This window comes from Macaca nemestrina, chromosome 2 (assembly GCF_043159975.1).
Source record: "Macaca nemestrina isolate mMacNem1 chromosome 2, mMacNem.hap1, whole genome shotgun sequence".
Classification (NCBI taxonomy): Eukaryota; Metazoa; Chordata; class Mammalia; order Primates; family Cercopithecidae; genus Macaca; species Macaca nemestrina.
In genome coordinates, this window is record NC_092126.1 from 63,226,098 (window position 1) to 63,240,438 (window position 14,341).

The following is a 14,341-nucleotide window of genomic DNA, read 5'->3' on the forward strand; positions in this document are numbered from 1 at the left end:
AGGAGTCAACAACCCCCCTGGAATAGGCCTTATCTGAGGGAGAGGGAGTAACTATAGTTTCAAATGAAGTCTCAAGCTTTGACAATGGAACTAATTTCTGAAACAAGACTGTTTCACAATTTAAAGGGGCTTCAGGACTTTGTGTTAGCAAGCAGTGACTAGAAAAGTCATGGGCCGTCCTGGCGTGGTGGCTCACACCTGTAATCCCAGCACTTTGGGAGGCCGAGGCGGGTGGATCACCTGAGGTCAGGAGTTCGAGACCAGCCTGGCCAACATTGTGAAACCCTGTCTTTACTAAAAATACAAAACTTAGCTGGGTGTGGTGGAGCGTGCCTGTAGCTCCAGCTACTTGGGAGGCAGAGACAGAAGAATTGCTTGAACCTGGGAGGTGGAGGTTGCAATGAGCCGAGATTGTGCCACTGCACTCCAGCTTGGGTAACAGAGCAAGATTCTGTCTCAAAAAAAAAAGAAAAAGAAAAAGAAAAGAAAAGTCATGGGCCTACTGACCACTTCCATCCAGGGTCAGAGGAAGAACTTTCTTTATTGAGTAAATCTTAAATGGACAGTTGAGGAGCAAAATTAAACTATCTGTGTAGTTGATAGGTTCTTGTTCAAATTAGCAATTACACTATGTTGAAAACAAAAGCCACCATCTCAAACACCTGTTGATGAACAATTGGAGATCTATCACTCTTGAACAAAACGATGTTTGTTATTGTGGGACAATGCTGGCAGAGATGGGTCTCATCTTGTGATGACTTCAGCAGACTGCCACTATTCACCACACGCTGCCATAGCCTCCCTTTAGTTTGCTGTACTTCTCTTCCAGTGGCCCTCTCTCAGGAGCAAAACACAGTCTATTCGCTTTTCCTTATAGAGCAGGTTAGCCATTTCTTCTTATGTAAGCTTCTGACCTCCACACTCACAGGGTCAATTGGTTTTCCTAATATAATTCCTTCTCTAATAATAATTCTGACATCAACTGAAGAGACAGTGTTTTTCATCCCCACTGCATTTGATAGTAACCAAAAATGAGCTTCCCATTTTGTACATTTAAAAGATAATCTTTTCTCTTCAGTAAAAATTACACAGCTGTCAAAACCATGAAACTCACATACATGGTGAGATTTTGCTTGGCTACCGTCCAATGTTTCTGGTTCCTAGTGGTTACTAAAGAGTTATAAGCTTCATATTCATTCAAGCTTCTAAATTCTTATTCATAAAGTCTGTTCAATCCAACTATAGGATTGACGAAAGTAAGGAGTGTCAAATTAGTGGCCAGGTTATTCGCAGTGATTTGATGACATTTCCAACAGGATGAGGGTCTGGATGTCATAAAACTGGGAAGCTTTCTACTATTTAAAACAACTCAGCTGAAGAATGTTCTGATAAATAAGAGATGATTGACAGGATTTTAAAAATAACTCATGATCTTAGACTGTGAAGAATTACATATCATTTGCAATTGACAAGACGTTTGTCACAGGAAAAAAATTACATACTGAAACCATTCCTAGCTCTGATTGTAATATCCTAAAATATTTCCAATTTCTCAAAGGTTATTATAACATTTAAAAATATCTCCTCAACATAATTTCTATTCACTTCAGCTTTTAAAATATGCATGTAAAAGTTATAACTATAAGGTAAGTTGTATGATTTAACTTTGTAATAGGGCCAGGCGCGGTGGCTCACGCCTGTAATCCCAGCACTTTGGGAGGCCGAGACGGGCGGATCACAAGGTCAGGAGATCGAGACCATCCTGGCTAACACGGTGAAACCCCGTCTCTACTAAAAGTACAAAAAAAACTAGCTGGGCGAGGTGGCGGGCGCCTGTAGTCCCAGCTACTCGGGAGGCTGAGGTTGGAGAATGGCGTAAACCCAGGAGGCGGAGCTTGTAGTGAGCCGAGTTCGCGCCACTGCACCCCAGCCTGGGTGACAGAGCAAAGACTCCGTCTCAAAAAAAAAAAAAAAAAAAAACTTTGTAACAGTTCATACCAGATACATTCACATCAATACTATGCCTCTAAGTTGTAACACAATGGGGAACTCGAATAATCACTAACATTGCTTGAGGCTCTTCTGGAACTCCTCTTTGGAATTATCGTTCGAGTTGGTCTATGAACCAGACCAAAAAACAGACAAAACAAAAAGTCATTTTATTTCATGGATCTATCCTATATTTCTTTTTTAAAAGAATGAACAGATTACAAAGGGAGAAACTAGCCCAACCAGACATTAAAACATACCAAAAAGCCTCTGTAATTAAAACAATGAGTTACTGGTGCAAAAATAAATGAGTGAAATAATCTAGAGCAGGGATTGGCAAGCTACGGTTCAAGGTTATTTATTTTTGTAAGTAAAGTGCTATTGGAACACAGCCATGTCTATTCATTTACAAATTGTTTATGATTGCTTTTGCCCTATAACAGCAAAGACCTTGTGGCCTGCAGTCCTAAGTATTTACTGTATGGCCCTTGAAAAAAACGTTTGCTGGCCAGGCACGGTGGTTCACGCCTGTAATCCCAGCACTTTGGGAGGCTGAGGCAGGCAGATCATGAGGTCAAGAGATTGTGACCATCCTGGACAACATGGTGAAACTCCGTCTCTACTAAAAATACAAAAATTAGCTGGGTGTGCTGGTGCATGCCTGTAGTCCCAGCTACTTGGGAGGCTGAGGCAGGAGAATGGCTTGAACCCGGGAGGCGGAGATTGCAGTGAACCGAGATCGCGCTACTGCACTTCAGCCTGGCGACAGAGTGAGATTCCATCTCAAAAAAAAAAAAAAAAAAAAAATTTGCCAACTCCTGGACTAGAGTGTCCTGAAATACATTCAAGTGCATATAAAATTTTAGCACATGATAAAGTCGTCATCTTAACTTTATCCAACTCAACTTTACGCCAACTATTCAACCCAGTAGTTGGCATCTACTGGGATAAATATAGAGTTTTAAATAAATGATGCTGGGACAATTAATTCACCATTTGGAAAAAGATAAAATTAGATCCATACTTCACACCCATATACAGGAATAAATTCCAAATGTGTCAAGATTCTAAATAAGAGGAAACTAAATCATACAAGTATTATACAAAAACATGGATGAATACTTCTTAAATCTCTGTGTAGGGAAAGGCTTTCTAATTATGACTCAAAATCTGGAGTCATTGAGAGAAAATATTGATACACTTTACTATGTAAAAATGAAAAAAATTAACATGCAAACCCACCATAAACAGACACACACATACACACACAAAAAAGACTGAAAATTTGGGAAAAAATATTTGTAACATATGTCAAAGACAAAGTGCTAATATCTTTAATATAAAAAGAACTCTTAAAAACTGAGGAACAAAGAACCACAAATCTCATTTTAAAAACTGGGAAAAGAACAGGCAATTCACACAAAAGATACAAAAATGGCCCTTAAACATATAAAAAGACACCCAAACTCACTCATACTTACATTCTACTCATACTTACATCATTCTGGGTACCATTTCTTACCTATAGTATTGATGAAAATTGCAAATTAAAAATTATGACAACACATCCTGAGGTCTGGGGAAATGGGCAGTCTCATTTATACACTGCTGATGGGAATGCAAACCTTTTTGGGGCAGACTATGGCAATGTCTAACAAGATATATTACCAATCCTCCTCCAAGTCTTGGAGAATTTAAAGAGAACTCAAATTTAGGATCTTATCTTTAAGTCAATTTTTTTCCTTTGTTCTCACTCTAGCACCTCATCCCTGTGATTAGGCCCAGGTCTTGTGATCCTGTCTTCTTCACCCTGTCAACCCTGCCCTGTGTTCCAATGACCTGAAGTCCATATGTGGGTTGTGGAGCTAAACCACCATCAAGAAGGGAAGTCTATATACCCACACAGCCACATCCATCACAAGTTTCTGTTGGAAGCTTGTTAAACTCATTACAAGACAGATCAGTTCAGTTTCAAATGCGCATTTATAAGGTGATCATCTCTATCTGCTAAGTGTCAATACAGTAAAGTTTATTTTTGTTTCCATTTTTTCTTTATGATAAAGCTGTTTTATCCTTTTCCCCTTTTCAAGTGAAAAAAAATCTCTAGGTTCATGAAACAGTTGAAAACTAGAATAGGAAATAAAATCTGCTTTTAGTCGGGCATGGTGACTCACATATGTAATTGGAGTTTGAGACCAGCCTAGGCAACATGGTGAAATTATGCCTCTATAAAATTACAAAAGTTAGCCAGGTGTGGTGGCACATTCCTGTAGTCCCAACTACCCAGGAGGCTAAGGTGGGAGAATCAGCTGAGCCCGGGAGGTCAAGGCTGCAATGAGCTGTGATCATTCCACTGTACTCCAGCATGGGTGACAGAGTGACACCCTGTCTAAAAAAAAAAAAAAAGAGAGGAAGGAAGGAAGGAAAGAAAAATCTGCTTTCTAAAAATATTTTGATTACAAAAGTAATGAAACTCCCTGTTTAAAAAAAATCATCCATACAGAAATGAAGAAAGTGAAAAATGTAATTACCCCATTCAGCACTGTTAACAGTGTGGTATGGCCAGGCATACGGCTCACGCCTGTAATCCCAGCACTTTGGGAGGCTGAGGCAGGTGGATCACGAGGTCAGGAGATCGAGACCATCCTGGCCAACATGGTGAAACCCCATCTCTACTAAAAATACAGAAATTAGCTGGGCATGGTGGCACGTGCCTGTAATCCCAGTGACTTGGGAGGCTGATGCAGGAGAATCGCTTGAACTTGGGAGGCAGAAGTTGCAGTGAGCCGAGATCACGCCACTGCACTCCAGCCTGGGTGACAGAGCAAGACTTCGTCTCAAAAAAATAAATAAATAAATAAATAAATAAATAAAAAACCAAAACAGTGTGGTATGTATAGAAATTTACTCTACTTACAATCTTTCATAAGTGGGTATATATGGAAATGTTACACTACAGTCAAAACCTCACTGTTTCTCCCAATTGCCAATGGATGAAGTTAGTGGATACTTGCATGGTCTTGTCTTGTTGAACTTAATGAACACGTGGACTTAGTAATGAACAAATGGGCTTATTAAAAGCCATTTGAGGCCGAGCACGGTAGCTCATGCCTGTAATCCCAGCAATTTGGGAGGCCAAGGCAGGCAGATCACAAGGTCAAGAGATCGAGACTATCCTGGCCAATATGGTGAAGTCCCATTTCTACTAAAAATACAAAAAATTAGCTGGGCGTGGTGGCATGCAACGGTAGTCCCAGCTACTTGGCAGGCTGAGGCAGGAGAATCACTTGAACCCAGGAGGCAGAGTTTGCAGTGAACCAAGGTTGTGCCACTGCACTCTGGCTTGGCGACAGAGTAAGACTCTGTCTCCAAAAAAAAAAAAATGCCTTTGAATATTTTCCTATTGAGGAGCTTCTGTCTTCCCCAGGTTTTCTGTGTGTTGCTAACATCTGATGAATTTCAAACACTGGGTTTCCTCAGGAATGTATACTGTATAATGTTTTCTTTTCCCAGAACCTTTCTTTCTCTTCCACAAATACTTCCTCCTAGATGACATGCAATGTAGAGGTCAGCTGAGGTACACAAACCCCAACTTATCCGATGATTTTTCTTTAAACTGCCCACCATTCTCAATTTTCACCACCTGGGAAAATTTTCAAGTGTTCCACTAAGATTTCTGAAAATGTTCATGGATTTCATTTTAAGTCTCCTTGGCCCCATGGATGATGTCTGTTTCACCCTCCTGTCATCTCAGAATGCAGAGCTCAACCCCATTTCCAGTTCCCACAAGAAATCTCTTCACCCCAAGAATGTTATATTCAAAGTTTGGAGGATTGCCTCACATGGTATTCAGCCTGCCTGCCACCAGGTCTGTGACCTCCCTTTTTTCTCCTTCCCTTCTGAATCCTCTTCCCCTGATATGGTTTGGCTGTGTCTCCATCCAAATCTCATCTTGAGTTGCAGTTTCCATAATTCCCACATGTCATGGGACGGACCTGATGGGAGGTAATTGAATCATGCGGTGGTTACCCCTATGCTGTTCTTGTGATAGTGAGTGAGTTCTCATGAAATCTGATAGGTTTATAAAGGGTTTTTCCCCCTTTGGCTTGGCATTTCTTCTTCTTGCCATCATGTGAAGAAAGATGTGTTTGCTTCCCCTTCCACCATGATTGTAAGTTTTCCGAGGCCTCCCCAGCCATGCAGAACTGTGAATCAATTAAACCTCTTTCCTTTATAAATTATCATCTCGGGAATGTCCTTATAGCATTGTGAGAACAGACTAATATGGTAAACTGGTACTGCAGAGAGTGGGGTGCTGCTGTAAAGACACTAGAAAATGTGGAAGCGATGTTGGAACTATGAAACAGGCAGAGATTGGAACAGTCTGGAGGACTCAGAAGAAGACAGGAAAGTGTGGGAAAATTTGGAACTTCCTAGAGACTTGTGGAATGACTTTGGCCAAAATGCTGATAGTGATACGGACAACGAAGTCCAGGCTGAGGTGGTTTCAGATGGAGATGAGGAACTTGCTGGGAACTGGAGCAAAGGTGACTCTTGTTATGCTTTAGCAAAGAGACTGGTGGCTTTTTGCCTCTTCCCTAGAGATCTGTGGAACTTTGAACTTGAGAGAGATGATTTAGGGTATCTGGCAGAAAAAAATTTCTAAGTGGCAAAGCATTCAAGAGGAAGCAGAGCATAAAAGTTGGAAAAATTTGCAGCTTAATGATGAGATAGTAAAGAAAACCCCATTTTCTGGGGAGAAATTCAGGCCAGCTGCAGAAGTTTGCATAAGTAATAAGAAGCCAAATGTTAATCACCAAGGCAACGGGGAAAATGTCTTTAGGGCATGTCAGAGACACTTGTGGCAGCCCCTCCCATCACAGGCCTTGAGGCTTAGGAGGGAAAAATGGTTTCCCAGGGCCCAGGGCCCCCTGCTCTGTGCAGCCTCGAGGCATGGTGCCCTGCCTCCCAGCTGCTTCAGCTCTAGCTTTGGCTAAAAGGTGCCAATGTACAGCTCAGGCCATTGCTTCAGAGGATGCAAGCCCCACACCTTGGCAGCTTCCATGTGGTGTTTGGCCTGCGGGTGTGCAGAAGACAAGAACTGCGGTTTGGGAACCTCCACCTAGATTTCAGAGGATGTATAGGAATGCCTGCATGTTTAGGCAGAAGTCTACTGCAGAGGTGGAGCCCTCATGGAGAACCTCTGCTAGGGCAGTGCAGAAAAGAAATGTGGGGTTGGAGCCCCCACAGAGAGTCCCCACTGTCTCAAAAATTAAAATAAAAAAAGACTTTGGGGGACTGTTGGGAAGGCATGATTGTGTTTTGAAATGTAAGGACAAGTTATCTGGGAGGGGCCAGGAGTAGAATGATATGGTTTGGCTGTGTCCCCACCCAAATCTCATCTTGAATTATAGTTCCCCCAAATCCCCATGTGTCATGGGAGGGACATTGTGGGAGGTAATTGAATCATGGGGGCAATTACCCCTATGCTGCTGTTCTCGTGACAGTGAGTTCTCACAAGATCTAATGGTTTTATAAGGAGATTTTCCCCCTTTTTCTTGGCACTTCTCCTTCCTGCCATCATGTGAAGAAGGACATGTTTACTTCCTCTTCCACCACGATCATAAGTTTCCAGCCATGTGGAACTGTTAGTTAATTAAACCTCTTTCCTTTATAAATTACCCAGTCTCAGGCATGTCCTTATGGCAGCGTGAGAATGGGCTAATACAAGTGCAACCCTAGATTCTTCTCTTCAGTTATTCAGGTAGTGTCTTCTTTTTTGAAAGTCAGTAGTTCTCAAAATGTGGTTTCTGAACCTGCAACATTATCACCACCCAGGAGTGTGTTAGAAATTCAAACTCTCAAGCTCTACCCCAGGTCTTCTGTGTGAGAAATTCTGAAGGTGAGCTGACCAGCACATCTGAGTTTTAGCAACTCCCAGGGTTTCTGCTGCATGCTAAAGTTTAAGGACTTCTGCACCCAAACACAATGTTTACAGTCTTCCCCATGTTTGCCCCTGAAGTAATTTTACAAAGACACCTTTCCCCCAAAGAGGAATCTTTGCACCAGCTACTAAGAGAATAAATATATCCCCATCTTACTATATTCCAAATCCGCGGTGGTTCCCCCTTCTCTTATAGTAACCAGAAAACCTGCTAGATAAATTCTAAAAGAGCTGTAACATTTTATTATAATACATTTGCTTCTTGCTTTTCTGACTCTTTCTCTCTGATCAGACACCTTCCTTGTTGCTGACCCTGGAGGTGGAACCAGGGACTTGACCATCCCTTTGACACATCCTGTCTGCTGATTGCTGAGCCACTCTTGAATGACCTGGCTGGATCATGCCTCTGGGTATCTAATAATAGGGGATTCACAATAGGACAGTTAGGTCTACACATATTAGAGCATTTGAGGATAAGATGTGCATGGAATTGACTAGCAAAAACCAAACATTAAGGTAGTTGGAAGGTTGATATAAATTAAAGGCACTCCCATTACACCAACAGGTATCAGTTTAAAGTTTTTGCATTACCTCAGATAAGCAGAAGAGACACTGGAAAGGAAGAAGCATGGCAGCAACCAAAACCCCAACTCCACCCTGCTATGGAAGGTCATGAGTAAATCTTCCCAAGAAGTAGGGAATACTACCAGACCAGGTCATGAATAAATTTTCCTAAGAAGTAGGGGATATTCCTTCCACCAGAGACTGCTACTCTTTCCCAAGAATGGAAAGAGATCTGGAACTTCACTGGGCTGAGAACCTCTTGGAAGGACAACTGATTCTTTATGGGATCTGAATTTGCCTTCCTGCTCCTACCTCCCAATCTCTCTTCCATCCTAGAAGTCCTGATTATCTTTGGTCATTGCCATCTGTTCTCATCTCTCCTCTTATGCACTCTCAATCCCCTATTTCTCTATTTTTTATTTTCCTCACCCAGTGTTCTACCATTTCACTCTCTCCTAAACTTTCCTTTCAACTGTGACCTTTGGAAAGGTTTTCCAGGCAAACAAACTCCCCCATACACTTCACCTTTTCACTACAAGTTTATTCTACTTCCAGAAAACTGGCTTTGCCCTGACTAATCATGTCTCTTGCAGCTCTTTCTAAGAATTCTGCTTTCTTCCACACCCAGATTCTTGAATAACCCAGTCTCACCAGCTGTAGACACAGATGGGACCACATTTTGTGTTTGCTCCTTGTTCCTGCAACCAGCAAACCCTCAGCCCCCAAAGTTTTCCCAGTGATGTGTTGTAGCCTCAGAGGGTGGACTCACATGTACTCTTGGTCTTCTCTCCAAGATTCTAAACAGAGTTTACTGCCTCTGCAAGCCAGTAGAGGCTGGCCCTGATGCTGTCCGCAGATGCTTTATGGGTCCAGCCATACAGTAGTCTTGGGTACTGAATAGTAGTAAGGCCTCTGTCTCCAACCCTGTATCCCTTAGGTTCCAAAGTCCCATAAGGTCCTTCATTATCCAGTCCCTATAGCTTCTACCGAAACCTCCTGGGGTATGAATTTCTTTCATTTTTCTCTACCTATTCTACAAACCCAGGCAACAACATCTTTTCCTCTTTTAGCCCAAAAAAGGTAACAGCATCCATGTACATTAAGAATACAAATGGATGCCATGGATTGGAGCTATTTACAGCCACACACAACCAGCATCCACAGCATTACACCCTTAACCTCCCATCTTCTAGAAAGGACTTAGCCGCTTCTACCTTTGAGAAAGGCTCTTAATTTTGGCTTTCAGGACACCACCTTCTTGAACCTTCCTCCTTCCTATCTGGCCCATCTTCTCTTTAGGAGCTCCTTTCCTGGGCCCTAGCCTACATGTTGATGTTCCTCTCCTGAGTCCCATTTTCCTTTTACTCCACACATTTCTCTTGGCCACCATTACTCACTGACCATATGGCTTCAATTACTAGATATGCTGAGATTCCCAGATTCATAACTGTAACCCAGACCTCCTTCTCCCCTTCAGAGCCACATATTTACATGCTCACTGGACATCGCTTCTTGGATGTCTTCCAGGTACCTATCATTAGTATGTGCTAACTCATAGTCTTTATCCACAAACTCTTCACCTATGTTCCCTATTTCAGTGAATGGTACCATCACCCTTCTAGTTGTCCCAGACTAGGGGTCTCTTACTTACCTCTACTTCCCTTTCACTACCTACAACCAGTAAATTACAAAGTCCAGAATCAGGTCTTGACCTCTTGGTTCAGGTCAATATGATTTCCAATTGGAATTCCCATCAAACCAGTCTCCTCACCCAGGGTTTTGCTCTCCTCTATGGCAGCGCTTTCTCATCTGTTTTCTCATCATAGCACACAGAAAATGACAATTTTAGTACAGCACACTGGGATAACAACTTGAGGCTACTGGAGGAAGCTTCCAGGTCTGACTTCTGCCTCAGAGTCTAAGAGGTTCATTACCTTGGCTCAAAGCCTACTAGTAAGCTCTTCTCTGATTTTTTTCACCCTTCTGCAGCCAAAGTGGTCTCTCTAAAGCACAGACATTACCAGGTCCCAGACTCCCACTTTGGCTCTCCACCAGCTAGACCTCTTCGATCAGACCCCACCTCCCTCTCTAGCCTCCTCACCCCCTCGCCTTCTGCTCATGACCCCTTCCCCATGTTCCAATCACACCAAAACAGCTTGCTATTATTACCCACAGAGGCCTGTGGGCTCTTGTCTCTAGACTTCCTCACCCTCCACAGCACCCTGTACCTACCCTGAAGCTGCACTCCCTATCTTCTAACAAGCATGGAAATCCACCAAAGGCAGGAGGCTGTGCCCAGAACTGCACCTGGCACAGAGTGAGAATCCAAACACTTTTTGAAGAATGAGTGAATGGATGAGTCAGCTTTTGTGATAAATCACTAAACCAGGAAAGAGAACCTTGGATCCCTATTCTGCCACTAACCTGCTAAACCACTGTGGATACCTCTGTCTGGGCCTCAGTCTTCTCACCCATCAAATGAGAGGATTCATCTCAGAATTCCCCTTCCTGCTGCAAAGGCCTGTGTCCCCCTGGCTCTTTGGATCATAAAAATTCTGCAGTTATACAATTCTTCACTTTTTAAAAAAGACATTTGCTAAAAATGTCTGCATAAAAACGTCTGCATCAGCAGAAATAGGGAAGTAACTAAATGTAAGCAGTATTTTTAAAATAATACTTTAAAAAATTCTGCATTTAGGGAAGGCAGCAAACCTTGAATTCCCCCCTCTCCCCTGCACTTTGCAGGAGGAGGTAAGGCACTTGACTGTGGAAGAGAATGGATTTCAAAGTCCCTGTGCCTCCTCTCTTCCTGCCATGATCCTCTTCTCCTCCTACTTCCACCCTATTCATTTGATTCCAGGAAAGAACAGATGCACTGTTTGTTTCAAGAGTAACTATGAAATAAGGTCTATGTGAAGGAGATGAAGAGGTAGGTAACACAAAGTCTGAGGCAGGCTCTTCAAAAAGTCCTTTCAAGATTGTCCTGATTGGCCAGGTGTGTTGACTCACGCCTGTAATCCCAGCACTTTGGGAAGCCAAGACCCGTGGATCACCTGAGGTCAGGAGTTCAAGACTAGTCTGGCCAACATGGTGAAACCCTGTCTCCACTAAAAATACAAAAATTAGCCCGGTGTGGTGGCAAGTGCCTGTAATCCCAGCTACTTGGGAGACTGAGACAGGAGAATCACTTGAACCTAGGAGACAGAGGTTGCAGTGAGCCAAGATCGTGCCACTGCACTCCAGCCTCAGTGACAAGAGTAAAACTTCGTCAAAAAAAAAAAAAAAGAAACAAAGATAATCCTGATCTTCCCAGGCCAGTGTCATCAGATAAAAAGCTTTAGTCATCATGAGGACAATGAGTTTTATATTAGTGCTACACTTTATACTGGGTAGTAACTAAATGAAAATGATGCTAATAAATGATCTAACTCAAGAAGAAAGAGAAATGTCAATCTTCCCACGGAAAAGAGCCTAAGAAACTCAGTCACTGTTAAGGGCCTTTGATCTTGAAATTCTGTTGATGTGTTCAGGATTAAAACCAAGCCTCAAACCAAAGTGATTACTCCTACTAAGGTTTCTGCCAGGTAGAAATTTTACCTTGCTAATAGCTGCTGAAAGGCCTTGCTAATAGCTGCTCATCATAATAATGTTAGCCATCAAATGCTGAACCATGGAGTTATTGTGCCCATTGTGGGCAAAATGAAGCCTATGCTATAGTATTCTTTTTCATGTATATATTTGTTCTTTAGCTTAAGGGAAACTATCATCATAGTAACCACATACACGCATATATCTATACATAAGTAGCCCTTCTTATATATAATCTAAATCTAGGGCAGGTGTGTTGGCTCACGCCTGTAATCCCAGCACTTTGGGAGGCCAAGGTGGGTGCACTGCTTGAGCCCGGGAGTTCAAGACCAGCCAGGGCAACATGATGAAACCATGTCTCAACAATAAAGACAAAAAATTAGCTGGGTGCATTGGCATGTGCCTGTAATCCCAACTGCCTGGAAGGCTGAGATGGGAGAATCACCTAAGCCTGGGAGGTTGAGGCTGCAGTGAGCCATGATCATGCCACTATACTCCAGTCTGGGTGACAGAGTAAGAACCTACTTCAATAAATGAATAAATAAATAAAATAAAATAGTAATAAAATAAAATAATATGCCTGGTGCAGTGGCTCACGCTATAATCTCAGCACTTTGGGAGACCTAGGTGGATGGATCACCTGAGGTCAGGGGTTCGAGACTAGCCTGACCAACATGGTGAAACCCCATCTCTACTAAAAATACAAAAAATTAGCCGGGCATGGTGGCTGTTATCCCAGCTACTCTGGAGCCTGAGGCAGGAGAATCACTTGAACCCAGGAGGCAGAGGTTGCAGTGAACCAAGATTGTGCCATTGCACTCCAGCCTGGGCAACAAGAACAAAACTTCATCTCAAAATAAATAAATAAATAACCTAAATCTATAGACTAATGACTGTTTTTATTTCTGTAGTCCTTTACATTTGTAGATATGTATTTCTTATTGTCATATTTTACCTTCATTCACATTTGCATCTTTCTAATACACCCAATAGATTAGCATTCTGGCATCGAGATTTGATGGCCTGAGAAATTTTAGAAACATGTCACTTACTGGGTGTGGTGAGAATGAGGAGCAATAGAGAGAAAAGTAGATGAGAGAGAGGAGTGAAAATTAAAATGAGTTCCTGCTTTGGCAGCTTCTCATTTTGCAATGTGTGCCCCTGGAGAGAAAGTGATTTTCTTTTGACTTCAGAGCAGGAGATACTAGGGTTATCTCAGTCAATGAGTGACTGCAGGCACTGCCTCCCAAAGGTAGCTTCCCGCAGGAGGATGGAACCAGAGCTCTGTTTTCTGGCAAGCGGGAAGATCAGTCTTGTGGGTTTCAAGAGTTAAAAATGAAAAGCTGAGCAACCCAAGAGGGACAGGGACAGTTTTGGTCCTCCGGGAATGAATGCCAGAACCAACCATGACACTGAGGTTCCAAGGTAGGGAGCGACCTGCCAGGGACTCACAGAGATGAAGCCCCTGGGCTGGCTCCCTGGGAGTTAACCCCAAGTGAGAGCCTTCCTTCGCTAAGTCTAGCACTAAGGCTGGGAGTATCTAGCCTCGAAGCTTCATTTCAGTCTAATGGCCCACCTGGGTCTTTGAAGTGTTATCTCCCAGTAGACAACAGTAACTGCAGGTGGTCATGGAGGCCCAGCCTTGAAAAATGACCCTGAATGCCAGTGAGACACAGAGGCAGCAATGGCTGTGTGGACTGATTGGACATGATTGCTTTTCTGGCTTGAGGTAGCAGTCAGCTGACCACATCCTTTTAAACAGGGCAAGCCCTGAGCTTTTTGGAAAATTGGGAGGGGAAGACATATATTTTAAAATTCCTTTGGTTTGTGTGAAAGTTCATCTTCAGGTATTTAAAGAGTTCTTTTAAGGTCTCAGGTTCTTCTTGCTGTCACACGGCAAACAACCTATTTGAACAGTCAATATTCTGTGGCAAACCTTGATGTAGAGTTGGAGGTGAAGGTGATATTGGAGATGAAGCAGTCTTAGTTTTTGCATTTTATCACAGGTAAATACCATTCTCTGTTTGTTGATCTTTTACAGGACAAGAAAACTGATGAGAGTTTAGGGATTAAGACGGCAGATAGGAGGCAGGACTAGCTTGCAGTTCCTGCTCAGATGGATAAAGCAGCATGTGGAGACTCACATCATGAACTTTTGCTGCAAGAACTACGGCAGGAACATAACAGGAAAGCTTAGAGAATCCACAGACCCTTTGAAGAAACTGGATCACCGCTGCAGGCTCTTTGAGATGCTGA

General features: G+C 42.7%; 1 pseudogene; it reads right to left on the bottom strand.

Annotated features, from left to right (window-relative positions):
- Positions 1 to 8,106: 8,106 nt before the first annotated feature.
- LOC112427845 (U7 small nuclear RNA) lies at positions 8,107 to 8,175 on the bottom strand (annotated as a pseudogene).
- Between the last annotated feature and the right edge of the window lie 6,166 nt (positions 8,176 to 14,341).